The following is a 15,029-nucleotide window of genomic DNA, read 5'->3' as shown; positions in this document are numbered from 1 at the left end:
CCACCATTCCAGCTCGGTGCTCTCGGGATCCCAAGGGATCAGACTGCCCCGGGCTTTGTGAAACAAAGCCCCTCGAGGTTCCTGGTTCTGTTTATTATTAATGCTGTGGTTGTTGTTGGTTGTTTGCCTTGTTATACTTACTAGTAAAGAACAGTTATTCCTTTCCCCATAGCTCCACCTGAAAAAGCCTTTTTAATCTTCTAAATTATAATAACTTGGAGGGAAGGGATTGGAATTCCCCATTCCTAGAGAGGCCTGCGTCTCTCTAGAAGATACCTGTCTTTCAAACCAAGACACGTGGTTGCAAGTGTTCATGACAACTCCTGGGCCATTGAGGCAGGCAGTTGGCTCACAGCATCCCCTTTTCTCTTGCACAGATGCTGGAAGGAGAGACCATTTCAGTGGAGGAAACATGGGCAGTTAAATATCCCTGTCCTCCAAATCAAGGAGGAGTTGGAGCAGATTTCTGCTGCTGGTGGAAAAGAACAGGAAACAAAGCAAGATCAAACATTCAGGCCCCATGCAGCTGTGGGGATCCTGAGGGCTGCAGAGATCAGCTCTGTCCCCGTGGAGGCTGTCCCCAACCTTTGTGTGGTGACACAGCCAGAGACACTGACCTGGAGGGACACCAGGTGGAAGGGACACCGAGCAGCAGCAGCACCCTCTGGTACCATCACACAGCTGTGCCATCACAGCCGTCACTGGTGGCTCTCTGCAGCCAAGCCCCAGCCTGGATAAACAGTGATGGAACTATGAAGGGTTTCTCACTTTGTGGCAGATTTTCCCCACCCTTTCCCAGGAGAGACTTCATTGCCAGTTTGAAAATATTATTTATAACCAAGAAACTCTTCATTTTGCCTTTGGGCATGAATTTTTCCTCCTGCCTCACTCAGCCCACTGAGCACCCAGGGTTATTTCATGGCCTCTCCTGGTGGCACTGTGAATAATTTGCTTCCAAGGGCTCGACAGGACAGGCTTCATGTGAGCTTTTCCTCCACTTCCCTTTGCACAATGGATCATCTTCTAGAAATGTGGAGAGCGATGATGAATTCCTGGCAGGACAGAGGGATTAGTCTGGGGGAGACCGTGATGAAGCAGTTGAGGAGCTTCCTGAACAGAGAAACTGCAGCTGCACTGGAGAATAATGAGAGCATCCACTTGTTCAGAAGAGGTGTTAAGATCTTTTGCCCTGTGTTTAGTCAGAGAGCTGCACTGTGGATTAAGCAAAGACATTTGCACCTTTCATTTAATAAGGGCATATCTGAGCATCTGGCTCTCCATTATTAAATACCAGGGTCTTATTAGAAGCAAAAAAAGGAAAAGTGGTTTATTTTCTTTTATTTTAGCATTTATTTCCTTCTCTCCTGGGTACTCCTGCTCTGATATCAGGATTTGCTGGAGGACACATGATGTGGGAACATCTTCATCCAGTGCCACCGAAGGACCATAACGCAAGAAACTCCTCTTTCACAAACGGCAAATTTATAATTTTGCCACAAAATTCATCACAAAATCACCCATATCCCCTAAAAGACTGTGAAACCTTGTGAAAGAAAAGACAAGCTTGTTCAGAAGCAGCTGCTCTTGCCAGCACTGTCCCCAGGGTATGTCCCTGGGGTCCGGGAGGGGTTTGCAGACCCCAGCCAGCAGGGACGGTTCTCCCCCTCATCCTCATCCCAAAACTGCACCACTCTTTTCCTGGCTGCTCTCTTGGTTGCATTTTGCTTTGAGCTGGAAGCAGCTCCAGTTGTGCCATCTGAAGCCAGGGCCCGACTCGGTGGGACACGGCCAGGCTGCTGAGCCCATGTCCCCAGCCACCCACGGGGCTCATGCCACTGTCCCCTCCCGTGCAGCCGTGTGAAAAGCGCTGGGCCAGCGTTGCTATTCAGCGCTGCCTATTTATATCCCGAGAGGGAGATGAGGACCAGCCGTGCAGCTGAGCCAGCCCCTGCGAGCGGGGGATATTTTTAAGCTCTGCTTTTGAAAAGGTTAGTAATGAACCCACAGCTTTGCTCAGCAGCAGCTGCACCCACTCCCCAGCCTCTGCCCCGGCCTCTGCACCTTCTCCGGGGTCAGGACCCCCTTCCTGGCCTGGGGGATGCTCCAGGAGAGCTGCCTTCATGCTGGGCTCTGAGCAGGGGGGTCAGGGCACAGCTCGGCGCTGGCACAGCCCTGGTGGCTGCAAACCCAGAGGCTGGCCCAGTGCCGGGCTCTCTGAGCTGGGTTTATCCTCCCGACAGCCCGAGAGGTTACAGACAGCAATTAAAGCCCACGGCTAATTGTACACACATTACCGGCTGCCATTTGGGCACAGCAAGCAGGTCCAGCAGCTCTGCTGTGACAGCTCTCCAATTGCAGATCCTGCTGGTCCCTGCTTCCCGCCCAGCCTCTGGGCCAGGGTGGCCTTGGAGATCACTGTCCCCTTTGGGGGACCCCCATTGCCCTTGGGAACATCCCAGCTGTGCCAGCTGCTTCTCAAGGAGCCCTGTGCTGTCCCGGATGAGGGTCCTCACCGGCAAAGGAGGGAAGGGGATGCTGAGTGTCTGCAAGTCTGAACCCATCCCTCGCACTTGGGGAACCTCCTGGAGAGGAATGGGACAGGGAGCAGCACCCCAAACGTGCCAGACCTCCGCTGCTTCGTGTCCCCATGCTTTTGTACATCCACAGTCCGGGGCTAATCCAGCTGGAACTGAGACCAACAGAAAAACTCCTGTTGGTCCCAGCCAAGCAGGTTGGGAGCTCAGGCAGGGTTCTGGTGGAGAGCAAGCTGGAGCCCTGTTTGGCTGGCAGAGCGAGAAGGAGACCCACCAAAGCCGAGCCTTCTCCCCAGCCAGACACTTTGCCACCCGTATGATTTGTTTCAATTTTCCTGACTTTTTTCTTTGAAGCCAGGTGGGTGTGAGCCTCTGGGCCGGGGAATAGCTGGGGGCCGCCGCAGCTCTTCTCTCTCCATTACCTTTCTTATTGAGTTGTCTCTCACGCTGCTCACGGCAGCAAAACACGCTACAGGCGTATTAAGGATTCTCCATGCAAAACTGATAAGCTGAAGCCTCATTATTATCACGCCAAGTGATTATCTTTCCTTGACGAAGCCTCATATTTGCCCAATTTCAGATGGAAACCTTCCCCTTTTCAATTTGAGACTAATTCATTTCTTGACTCGTGGTTACAGTGCAAGATATCACAAACACTCCCTGGCTCTGATTTATATCGTTAAGAATCATTTACTTGCAATTAAAATGAGCCTTCAGGGCTTTTGCAAACAAGGCAGATTAGCCAACGGTAAAACATTTGCTTTTTGTAAACAGCAGCTCCAGGCTATGGAACAGTCTGGGAGGGGAGGGAACCAGCCAGAACTGCCCCAGGCTGCGGGTGGAGGAGAACCCAAGGGGACCTTTCCAATTTCCCCCAGTCCATCAGGAATCCCCTGGGGTGCTGGGATCAGCTCCAGGGAGTCCTGGCACAATGGTGTCCCCAGCACACTCAGCATCCCCATCTCCCACCTCTTTCCCTCCTGCTTTGGGAAGTTTTTTGGGTGATGGAGCTCTCCGTGCACCTCTCAGGGCTTGTTCCCTGCTGCTTGTGAGCCCCAGAGAGGGTCTGGATGAGTCTCCGTGTTCAGATCCCAGGGATTCAGGACCTGAACGCTGCAGCATGAGCCTCCAGTGGAGATGCCACCTAGCAGCGTACTCATAATTAAGATAATTAACAATAGGATCATGTAATTGTCAAACTCTCCTGCTCTTACAGGCTCTGAACAACAAGAGAAACAACCCTCTTAAAACATTGACTTTGCCAAATCCTAGGCATTGAGGATGGAAATAGCCAAACCCCAGCATGGAGAGCAGCACCCTGGGCATTTCAGGAGCTAATGAGGCGCTGAGGCAGGCTCAGGGAGGTGCTGGGCAGTCTCTCCATCCCCGTCAGCTGGGTACCCAAGGGCCTGGCATCAGCTGGTGGAGGATGTCAGAGCTCAACCACTAGGAGAGCACCCAGAAAGAGGGTCTTAAACCACCTAGTGTAAATATAGCACAAACCAAATGATGAGCTCCTCAAAAAGCTTCATCCCTGCTACCATCCCTGGAGGTAACCCATGGCAAGACACCACTCTGGTGATGGGTGGTGGCTGTTGCCCCGATTACTGGGGAGGTGGGGACTGAGGGGCTCTCACCCATCCTGAATCCATTCACTTCCCTAGAAGGAGGCAGCCTGGAATAGACACTGTAGCCTCAGGGAAAGGTCTCCTGGGGAGCAGGGTCAGCACATAACCTGGGTGAGCTGAGGTCACTGTTCCAAAGGCAGCTCTTGTCTCCTGAAGACCTCTGAGTAAGACACAAATTCCCTCAAGTTATCAGCTGCGGCTCCCTCTGATTATAAGGAGAATTTATTGGGTGACTGGATAATTTGAACCTTTAGAGTTATTAATTATGACCTTAATCTGATCATCGCTTTGTTCCATTTTTAATTAGCTTAGTAAAACTGTAGTCATTTAACTTGGTAATATACTTGCTTAAGTGCACGTCTGATTGCATATCCTTTTTATATCCATCAGAAGCACTTGGGACCGCTTCACTCCATCTAACTGCAACCTGGGGCATGAACTCTGAGCAAACCTCAAGTGATATTAAGTTTACAAGCGGGCTGCTCTGCTCCTGAGTGGGCTGAGTGCTCCCCTGTACCCGCATTAGAGCTGGGGGAGGGCATGGATAAAGTGCCCCAGCCCCAGGCAAAAAATGGGAATTTGAGCTCCAGGGGCTGTGCAATCAAGACTCGGCCGTTTTGTGGTCAGTACACGGGGCAGCTTCATGCAGCAGGAGGCTTTGGAGAGCACAAAGGCAGGTGTTTCAGAGCCCCTGCGGGGAGAGGCCTCTGCCTGTGCCCTGTGCCCTGGGCCTGCCTGCAGACAGATGGATGGCTTGGTGTTATCTGCTCTCAGCGATCTTAGCGGTGCTCACGGGAAACTTCTATCCTTGCATGGGAAAAGAGTGAAGCAGAGGACACGGGGCTGGGCAGTGTGAACTGCTTGTCAGACACGTGGGGCTGGGCAGTGTGAACAGCTTGTCAGACCTGCCAGCACCGAGACATCCCCAGCTGCCCCAGCAGGGCTCAGGTTTTACTGCCTTTGGTGCTGACATCTCAGGACTCACGGTCCAGGGACTGAGATTTCTCTGATCTGGGATCTTGCTGCATTCCCAGCACTTCTGGGTTACACAAGACAAACCATTTCCTTGGTTTTCTCGTCTGTAAGGAGGGGATAATGGGGCTGGCTGCCACTGCACTTTAAGAGCCATGGATATGAAGTGCTCTCACAGGAAGGTCTTTACTACCGGTCCTTCCAACTTCCCTACTTGCAGACTTCCACAGGATTTTTGGGTAGCTTCTGCAAACGTATGGAGGTACTGTGGGAATCTCCCTGTCCTAAAAGTATATGCTGCTGCCCTGCACCACAAGGTACCTGTTGCACCATTCCCCAGGGATCAGCCACAGTGGTCAGAGGAGGTGCTGGGGGCCAAAGTGTGGCACAGATGGGATTTTTATACAGAATATCAGCACAAGGAAGTGGCAGTAGTTCAGTGGAGAGCTCTGTTTTCCCCTGTTTCTCCCTCCTGATGGTATTGCTAGTCCTTGCACTAGCACCTCTCCCTGGCTCTGGCCGAGGGCCAGGTGTGCCCAGGGTCCCAAAATCACATTGCAATCACACCTGCACCCGGCAGAGGTGCCAGCACTGTCAGGCACAAGGATGTAAATGAAATAGAACCACTGCCCTGCTATGTTTTCTACTTTTTCCCACTTTATTACTTAATTCACAGCAGGGCAGTTCCACACCCATCCTCCCGGGACTGGATGTAATCAGAACTGTATTTAATCACCTCTCTCATTAATCCCTAACATTCTGTGTGCCAGCCTCGCTAACGGGGCTGTGCAGGAAGGTAGCGCTGAGGTGGGAAGGAATTAAACAGCTTTATCCTAATTGAAGGCCAAGCCACCAGTTCCCCAGCAGCCAAATGCTGTAACTTTTACTGGTTTCACTGCATGATGTGGCCCAAAATCTCCTGTGTGCCTGAAAGAAGGAACAGAGGCCTTAGAGACAGGCGATGCTCCCAGGACCAGGCCAAAGCTTGTCTCAGAGCTTGAGCAAAAGGGCCTTTCATACAGGTCCTCTTATGGCACCCTTGTCCTTAACCCCTGGGAGAAGTTGGCACCTGGCTGGTGAGCCAGGTGGTGGTGACCAGCTGCAAGTTATCAGGAGTTGTTTCCTCCAGACTGAAAGTATCCTTTACCCCTGAACAATACAGGTGGCAGGACCAGCTCCTGCTTGCTACAGGGCAAGGTCCTCCAGGTGCTCTAGCCAGGGCTGCAGGGGGAAGGATGCAGCAGCAGAGCATTGCCATGGTTACAGGCACTTTCCTCATCCTTCCACAGGTTTTTAACCACTGCTCAGTGCAGCACACCATGAAGCAGCTGAGTGCAAGGCACTGGGATTTCAGACCCCTCCTGATGCCCATGTTCTCCAGGACAGGGAGAATGGAGTCTGCTCCCCAGGAAGGAGCAGGGAGAAGGGGTGGTGGTTCTCTCCTTCTGGACAAAATCACACAAATGAGGGTACTTAACTGGGCTCCAAATCATCCCTTTTCACCTCACTGTCCCCATGCTCCTGCCTGTCCATGAACACTGGGCTCCAGTGAGGAACTCAGTAAGGGAGAAAGGCTCTACACATCTGTAATGATTCAATTCTGTTCTAAATGGAAAATTCTTCCAATCCCCATCCAGAAGCCATGTGACACTTGACGTCTTTACATCCTCCGGTCTCTCATCTTTGCTTTCCTTTTCCTGTCCTCTTGCTGCTCTTCCTGTCATGCGTGGCTGCAGGTTCTGGTGTTCCGCTTCACCAGGCAGAGACCCACGGTGCCCACTCCCCATGCCAGGTCCTTGGCAAGCAGCAGCTCTTCCAAAACACTGGAAGAGAAAAACAAAAGCATGTTTAGGCAGACAGTCCTCCTCTGGAGGAAATCCCACAGGTTCCCACCTGAAAGCTGTTAATTCTCCAAAGCATGCCTTTGACACAGCATCTGTGGGTCTACAAAAACCTGTCCTTTCCCCCTGGTCTGCCAGGAGGAGCCTGTACTTGAGGAACCACCCACCCCACCTGGTGGGTGATAATAACCCAGGCATGAAAGCACACTTGGGACACCTCAGGCTTGTCATCATTTGGGTATGACCATGTCCCTGAGGGAACTGGCTTTGCTTTGGGGTGCTGGCACTCTTTCAGGCACTACTTGCTCCTTGATCCTCACCCCCCTATCCAGATCTCATGACTCTCTGGCACTGTGCAAGCAGTGGGTGATGGGCACCACGCTCTGCTCCAGCACGACAAATGAGGTTATTTTTTTTTCCCGGCATTTCAACTATAAATAATTGAGCATTTTAAAACTCCTTTTCTGCCACAAGACTCTGGAGGGAAGGTTGAGATTTGGTATACAGATATATTTTTAAGCAGTGAGAGATTGATTTGTGCTGCTCCTGCCTGGCTGACACCTGCATTCGGTCACCTAGGAAAGGCTCAGCCTGCTCCTGCAAAGAGGAAAAATTGCTGGTTCCTGAGCAGCCCTGCTGCAATACCTGTGTATGGGGAGACAGAGGTGTTCCAGCCCTGCCAGTGGCACTTGGGGGATGCTGCTCTGGGGCAGCTGCAGGATTGTCTGCCCAGGGCATTCCAGAGCAGAGGAAATGCCCAGGGCAGCCACGGGTGGGGTGGGGAAGGAGCCCTCTGTGGAGTCTGCCCATGGGAATGGGCTCACGTGCCCCAGGAACAGGCCCACACCCCCGTGGTGGGCACGGAGCAGCCCCCACACACAGTTCAGGATTTTTCTGTGTATTACGTGGCAGGTTTCCAGGGAGGAATAACAGCTCTGAGCCTCAAGGCCTTTTAACTGGCTCTTCCTGTTATTGCTTTCTGAAAATAACAATAGTGGGAGGTTTATATTCCTTCTCCTTTTTTCTTAATTCCATCCTTTCAGTGATGTTACAATTGCTTAAGTGGAGCTTTCCCTGATGTGATTTCAGAGTAACTGTGTGGCAGAATTACAGCCAGCTGAATTAGCGCTGTGTTTTGGGCTGCTCTTGAGCATGTGCAACAATTATTAGATTTCCAGTACCTACGTGGGTAGAGTGAAATCCTTCCACCAGCTCCCAACTCTCCAGTTGTCTCCTGCTCTGGATAGCACCAAGACCTGTCCAAGGTGCAGCACGAGCTCTTGGGGTGACCTGAAGATCCTGACATGGTGTCTGCAGTGCCCTACCCACAGCAATGTCACCTTTGGGTACTGCCAACAAGCTGGAGAGCAGGAGTATGCTAAAATTGCCCATACACTCCTAGAAAGATCCAGAAATACCTTCCTTCTTTTTATCTAATGTGGCCATATACACAAGATGAGTGGGAGCCTTTATTTCTGGGAAGCCAAGTCTCTCTGTTCTGCCCATGCCTTGAAACCATGTAAATAAGCTGAGGCAGTTCCTCATCCCCAAACCAGAACTTCCTTGAATTTGCTTAAACCATTGGACGGAATGGGTTAAGCAGAGAAGGGACAGGAGAAGACACATTTATAATCTTGAAAGAGAAAGCCAGGCTACTGCTCTCCTCATTGTCATCCACACAGGGGCTGGATGGATCCTGACAGAGAGGTGAGGTGCATTTTCACATTTCTGCCTCTGTGTCAAGTGTGCAGAAATAAATCCTCCGGAGAGCTGAGGGCAATTGCTCAGAGGCCGGGGAAAGCCCCGGACACACCATGTAGGAGACTTCTGAACCCAGCAGGATGCTTCATAAGTCAGAGTTCTCTCTTCCTCCCTCACATAAGAAAGAGCAGAGATCAGCATAAAAAAATGGCTGGGTGTGATGTTCCTGCTGTTGGTACAATACCACAGGAGGCGGGATTTTATCCTGGTTAAAAGGGATCCTGGTGAAAGGATTTATTCGGGTCTTGTTAGAAAACGCCGCCCCATCCTTCCCCTGCCCCAGGGTACAGACACGAAGAGTGGCCACTTGTCCATGTGGATAAGCTCAAAGATGGAGAGGAAAAGTGGTTTTTCCTTGATGACTTTCCTCCCAGTAATCTCAGTAATCTGTAAGGGCAGCAGATACCACAGCCTCAGACAAAAGTCTGCTTTTCAGGCAATGATGTCCCTTTTTATAATAAATGCTGCCTACTCCCAGAAGTGATAGCTCACAAACAATCAGGGAGAGGACAACGGGAATGCTCTTTGAGGTGCTGTGCAGAATAGATCATCCACTGTACAGCAACAAATCAAATTTAGGGAGAAAGAATTTGGAAACAAATTACCAGCAACGTATTTCAAGCTGACAGCAATTTGGAGCAACTTAGGTCTGTCTGTAAGAAGTGTATTCCTTTTATTTCCCTATCAATAGCAGCTACCTTATAAGATTGGTTTCTTGTTGATAATTCTGTCTGGAACAGAAACTCCTGAGTACACTTAAGTTGATAACTCTCTCTTTGATCACATTTCAGTAGCAATGCTTTTCACCTTGACGACAGAATTTCTCCCTTTGGATGAGGTTTCCATGCCTAAAAAGCCACGTGGGTGTAGGATTTCCAGGCTCAGGGAACTCTGGTGCACTGCAGACAGTGCTTGGACTCAGGGCTGGAAATGGCAGGGAGAAGAGCTTGGGGCCGGAGCTGCAGGGATTGGAGCGCTCATCTGATCTGCCTCAGTTTCCCTGATCCTACAACAGTATAGAAACTGCTTGTAGGTGTTTGTCTTTATGGGAGAGGGATAATTAGTATCTGCTATGATACCTCTTTGTAAACGCTGAAATGTGAAGGATTAAGGGTGTTTCTCCACACAGCTTTGTGTGCCTGGAGGAGCAGCGTGGAGCTCTGTGTGGCATGTGCGAGTTCAGGGGCACACAGGGAAGGGAACACCGGGAACCGAGCAGCCACAGGTTCCGTGTGCCCCCACTGCCCTGCCCTCACCCTGGCATAGGGGCAGGGGCAGCTCAGGTGCCAAGGGGCACACTGGGGTGAAGGGGGAGTCGGGTTTGATCCCACCCTGCACACAGAGTTTTTCCAGCACTGGCACAGCACTGCGGACTCGTCTTGTGCTGACAGCGGTGCTCAATGTGTTAATTACGGAGGGAGGTCATTAATGTCCATCAGCCGGCGGGGAGGGGACAGGACTCGGAGGGAGGAATGCGTTGGGGGTAGACTGGAATGCAGCAGCGCTGACATGCCCGGAGCAGGAGAAACATAAAAAGACTGCGCTAGCCTGTAATTTGCCTGCAATTTCTCCTCGGGAAGTAATGAAAGTTTACGACTAGTCGTGGCAATGCCCGTGTCTCTCTTCCAGAAAGAGGTAGATTAAAATAGTTCAGAATCACACTGAGAAAAAGAGAAATTTGACATTCCTTTGAAAACTCTTTGTGGTCAAGTGCTCCCAGCCCACTTTGGCCAAGTACTTAGTAGGAGGGATGCCAGCTGTGGCTGACAGTCCTTTCCGTTGCCCTCATGCAAGCCAGGCCCTGCTCATCTGCTGAGCGGAATGATTGGACTTGTTTAATCTTTCGAAATAAAAATGAAGGGATTTGTGCTGGTTCAGCAAAGCCCTGGCTCCCCTCGGGGGCTGTCAGCCTTAGCACAGGAGGGCTCTTTCCTCCTGGTTTTCTCCATTGCCCCACTTGCTGCTTGGGGCTAGTTTTGACCCTGCTGGAGCCTCACATGATCCTGCTGAGCTTTCAGGGAATGTGCGAGGGTTCGGTGTTCTGGATGCAGGGTAAGGGTGCTGTCAGTGTGGGACTTGTTTCCTCCACTGCCTTCTGCTTTGCGTCTAACATTTGGAAATGAATTATCGAGAGGCAAGAAAGCCTTGATCCAATGATGGTTTAAATTTGTAGCTTAAGTTGTGACCCTTTAACATCCCAAATTAAAATCACCCAGTACTTGTTTTGCACTGCATCCTCCCTGGTTAACAAAAGCAATCTACAATGTTATTTACTCAAGCGGTGCCTTAGAAACGAAAATCTTTTTGTCTGTTCTCCACAGATACGAAATACTCAGTGACGTAACGGGATGCATTTAAAATTAAGAACCTTTTTCCCCTGTGCCCTTGGCTAAACTCTCACAGTCACACCTCTACAGGAACCACATTTCAATGGTGCTGTACACCCCTTAGTCTTTGCAGCATTTTTGGATCTTTCCAGATGGAAAGGGCCATAGAAATGTAAAACCTTATTAATTAAAGGCTGAAATAGATGCAGTGTGTGGAGGTCAGTGACTCATGCAGGAGGATTCTCAGGCTTCTGCTATGCATCGCCTCGGGGCGCTTTTTTGAATGTTCCCTTCTCCGAGGCTATGACAGTTTATTACACAAAGGCGGTGCGAACCTGGAGGTGAATGCAAACTACTCGAGCTAGGAACAGCAACCAGTGAACCCAGTTCATGCTGAGCCTTTTGGGATGGCATAATTTCCCCTCATTACAGTTTCTGCCTGGTTTTTTTGGGCAGCACAGGCACGCTGTAGTGTGCGTGCAGGGGGATGCTGTTCCGTGCGCAGCCCCTCTTCTCCTGGCCACGCTGGCGCTATAGATTGCTTCTCTTCCTGGAGGGCCCAGGAGCATTTGATAGTGCGGGAAGAGAATGTTTCACTTACGATTCAGTGGCTTCTTGATTATGAACCGGTGCATGTTTCTAGAAGACAGTTTTCCTTGGGGAGGGTGGCAGTGACGGGGAGCACAGCCCTGGCACTGGGAGCACCGTGGCTGCAGCTCTCAGAGAACCAGTGCTGACCCCAGAGGCATTGCAGCATAAACCAGTCTGATCCCCGTGCTGCCAACGGTGCCAGGGAGCCCCAGTGTAGCTGCAGGTGTGCTGGGAAATCCCTTCTCCTCCTGACAGAGGCTTACTTCACCAAGGTGGATGTTGTAGTCACAGCTAAGGCTCTGTACCTGCAGTCCCCCCAGAAGCACCACCTACCAGCATTTCCAGAGTCCTGAGCCATGCATCACCCCAGGACACTGGAGATTGATTTCTGGCTGTGCACATGTTCATTCCTAGCTGGATACTGGGAGAAAATCTTAGTTCTTTATGTATCCAAGCCCTTAGTTCTTTATGTATCTGAAAAGGAATACATAAAGAAGGAAGCTGCATGGAACGCTGAGATTAACACTGAAGAGCCCCCAGGAGTTGGTGCCATAGCACACATGAGATATTAGTGCCAGATCCTCATTTTGTCCCTTTGCTACATTGCTGACTTCATCAGAGCCCCCAGTCCTCGAGGGAGGCTTCATTTTGGGGTGACCCCTACAGCAAAGCTCACTGGCTGCGAGTCCCTGCCCTGCTGCTGGCAGCCCAGGGACAGGATGTGGCAGGGCTGTGCCCGGTGACCGCTGCTCGCTCGCAGTCACACAGCTGGTGGCACAGCACGGCTGCCCTGGGGCTGTCCCCAACACCCAGCATGACATCACCCTGCTGAGAGCCTCAACCGGCTGCTATTTGAACCTGCAGATTCCTTTGGAGTATTTGGAGTTTTTCCTCTCTCTTGGTTCCTGCTGCCCATTCGGCCCCTCTGGCAGGATGTTCAGCTTGCCATTACAACATCCTATATCTTTTCCTCATTCTTTTTTATTTCCCTCCTTCTCTCATCCCTCTCAATCCCCTCACCATCTCCTGCCCCAGCGGTCCTGTCTTTGAAACTGACGTGAGAGGTGCAATGTTTACTTCTGGCAAATAGCAAAATAAAACCACTTAAAAAGCCCCTCAAAACAAAACACAAACTACGGAGACCAAACAAATATTTTGAAATGGAGCACAAATGGATTCATGGAGCAACCATTTCCCTTCAGCAACGTTGTTACAGAAATAGAAAATCCAGTTCCAGGTGAGGTACATCATTTAGACCCTGTGTACACCGGGACTGGCAGAGAGTGGAGCTCCAGCAGGTGCTATATAAACAAGTCCCTTCCAACATGGACCCAGCCCAGAATTTACAGGAAAATGCAGCTCCTCTGAGGTGGCTACACCCATATGGTGTCTCCAGGTGGCTCTGGCCAGGGATTGCCCTTGTGCACACACCTGCCAGGAGTGCGCAGCCGCCAGCCCCGCTCTTCTCTGCTCCACCTTGGATTGTCCTCACCAGGTGAGACCAGGAGCTTTTGTTGATTTTATGCAAACAACCTCCCCACAGTATCAGTGTAGCCACCTCGCCTCCCTCTCCCTGCCCTCTCCCCTGGCTTACCCTGCATTTTCACCCAGTGAAAAAGGGCAAGAAAAACATTTTAAAAACCACCAGGAAAATGGGATTACAAAACCACAAACCCTGTTACAGGAAGATTTGAGGTCAAGCAGCAGACTTGTAACTCATTTCAGAAAATGCATTCGATTTCAAGCTGCCAATGACATGGACTGGATGGGAGGTGTGAGCTACTGTTGCTGGGTGCTTGTCTGAACACCCCCTGCATTTTAGTCTTGTTGACAGCGCCCAGTGCTGTGATTCAGAGAGAGCTGTTAATTAAGAGACAAAGTCCAATCTCAAGCTAGCTGGCGCTATTTTTATATAATTTTATATTTTGTTTGCTGAGCCTTTCAACTCACTCCATGAACCAACAGAGCTGCCAGCTGATCTCCTACTTCTCCCTTGACTTTTCAGTGGTGCAATGCAGAACATGTGATTCCCTACAACTCCAGGCCTTCTACTTCTGAATCTGTAGGTTTTAAAAGGATTTTTTTTTTTTTTAATCTGACATTTTGTCCTGAAAGGATGTGAGGCACACAGAACTGTCAAATGTGGAAGCCACCACAGGAGGCCAAGACATGATATTAAAAGGAGTAATGAAAGAAAGCAAGCTACTGAAGTGTAAACTCCATTATTACTGATAGTATGCTACACTCAGAAATGAGTAGTTTGGATCTCTGGTGCAATTGACACCAAATATTAATGGTTTGGTATAAGCAGGAAATACAATTAAGTTAAAAAAAATCTGTTTTCCAAGTGTTTCCATAGGAGAGTCTGTTTGTTGAGGCACTTAGAACCTGTATTTTTTTTGGATAACCTGTATCTCAGTCAGTTTCATAATTACAGATCTCACGTTCTTTAGACTAATTTCACTCATGAACAAGGCTGGGCTCTTGATCTCTACTTTCTTTCTGGATTATAAAACAACGGTACTCTGCTTACTTCCTTGTCTTGGATCCCTTTCTTGGATTAAACCTGCAGGAAGGAACAATGCATTCTAATTCACTGCAGGACACAGTGTTCCTGCACGAAAGGCTTGAAGGAATATGGCAAAGATGGGAAACACAGCCCTGCAAATCCCATTGAACCAGTATCTGGAGGAAAATCCTAGTCCTGACCATGGTGTGGTCATCTGTGCTGTGACACTGACCTCGGGCCAGTCCCCTCACTCAGTTACATACCTTGAATTAATCTTCCTTTTAGGTTACTCAATCTCTCTATTTTTTCACTTAAAAACAAAGGACAGAGTGTATAGATTCAGGTATCTCAGAAGTGCTGGCAAATGAGTCATGAAATGTATTACATTTATTCAGTTGTCTTTACAATCCAGTACACATGTAAGTTCTGAGAGATTTGTATTAAAAACTATCTCAAAACACCACAGAAGGTCCCAGAGTAATTTGTTGCAGGGTGAAAACAATCGCTCTTCCTCACAACAAGCTCACTGAGACTTTTCAAAGAAAACTTTGAAACAAATAACCACACAAAGACAAGTTTCTCCACCTGAAGACCTGCCTCTGCAGGTCAAGGTTGGGTTCCCAAAACCTTCCTCTCTTCTTAGAGGGGTTCCTGTGGCCCTGTTTGTACCCCAGGATTTCTTCTCACCTGTAGTCTTGTTATTAGAGTAATTTGGACAAAAACAAGGCTTTTCATAAAAACAGCAGGTCTCACGAGGGTGAAAATATCTGGGTTTTCAAAACAAAACACCAATTCACAAACGCAGTGGGGACCCAGCTACAACTTTGCTTCTGTTTGCTTCAAATCCCTGCATCCATCACCTGCCC

This window comes from Hirundo rustica, chromosome 14 (genome assembly GCF_015227805.2).
Source record: "Hirundo rustica isolate bHirRus1 chromosome 14, bHirRus1.pri.v3, whole genome shotgun sequence".
Classification (NCBI taxonomy): Eukaryota; Metazoa; Chordata; class Aves; order Passeriformes; family Hirundinidae; genus Hirundo; species Hirundo rustica.
This window is presented reverse-complemented; position numbering follows the sequence as displayed.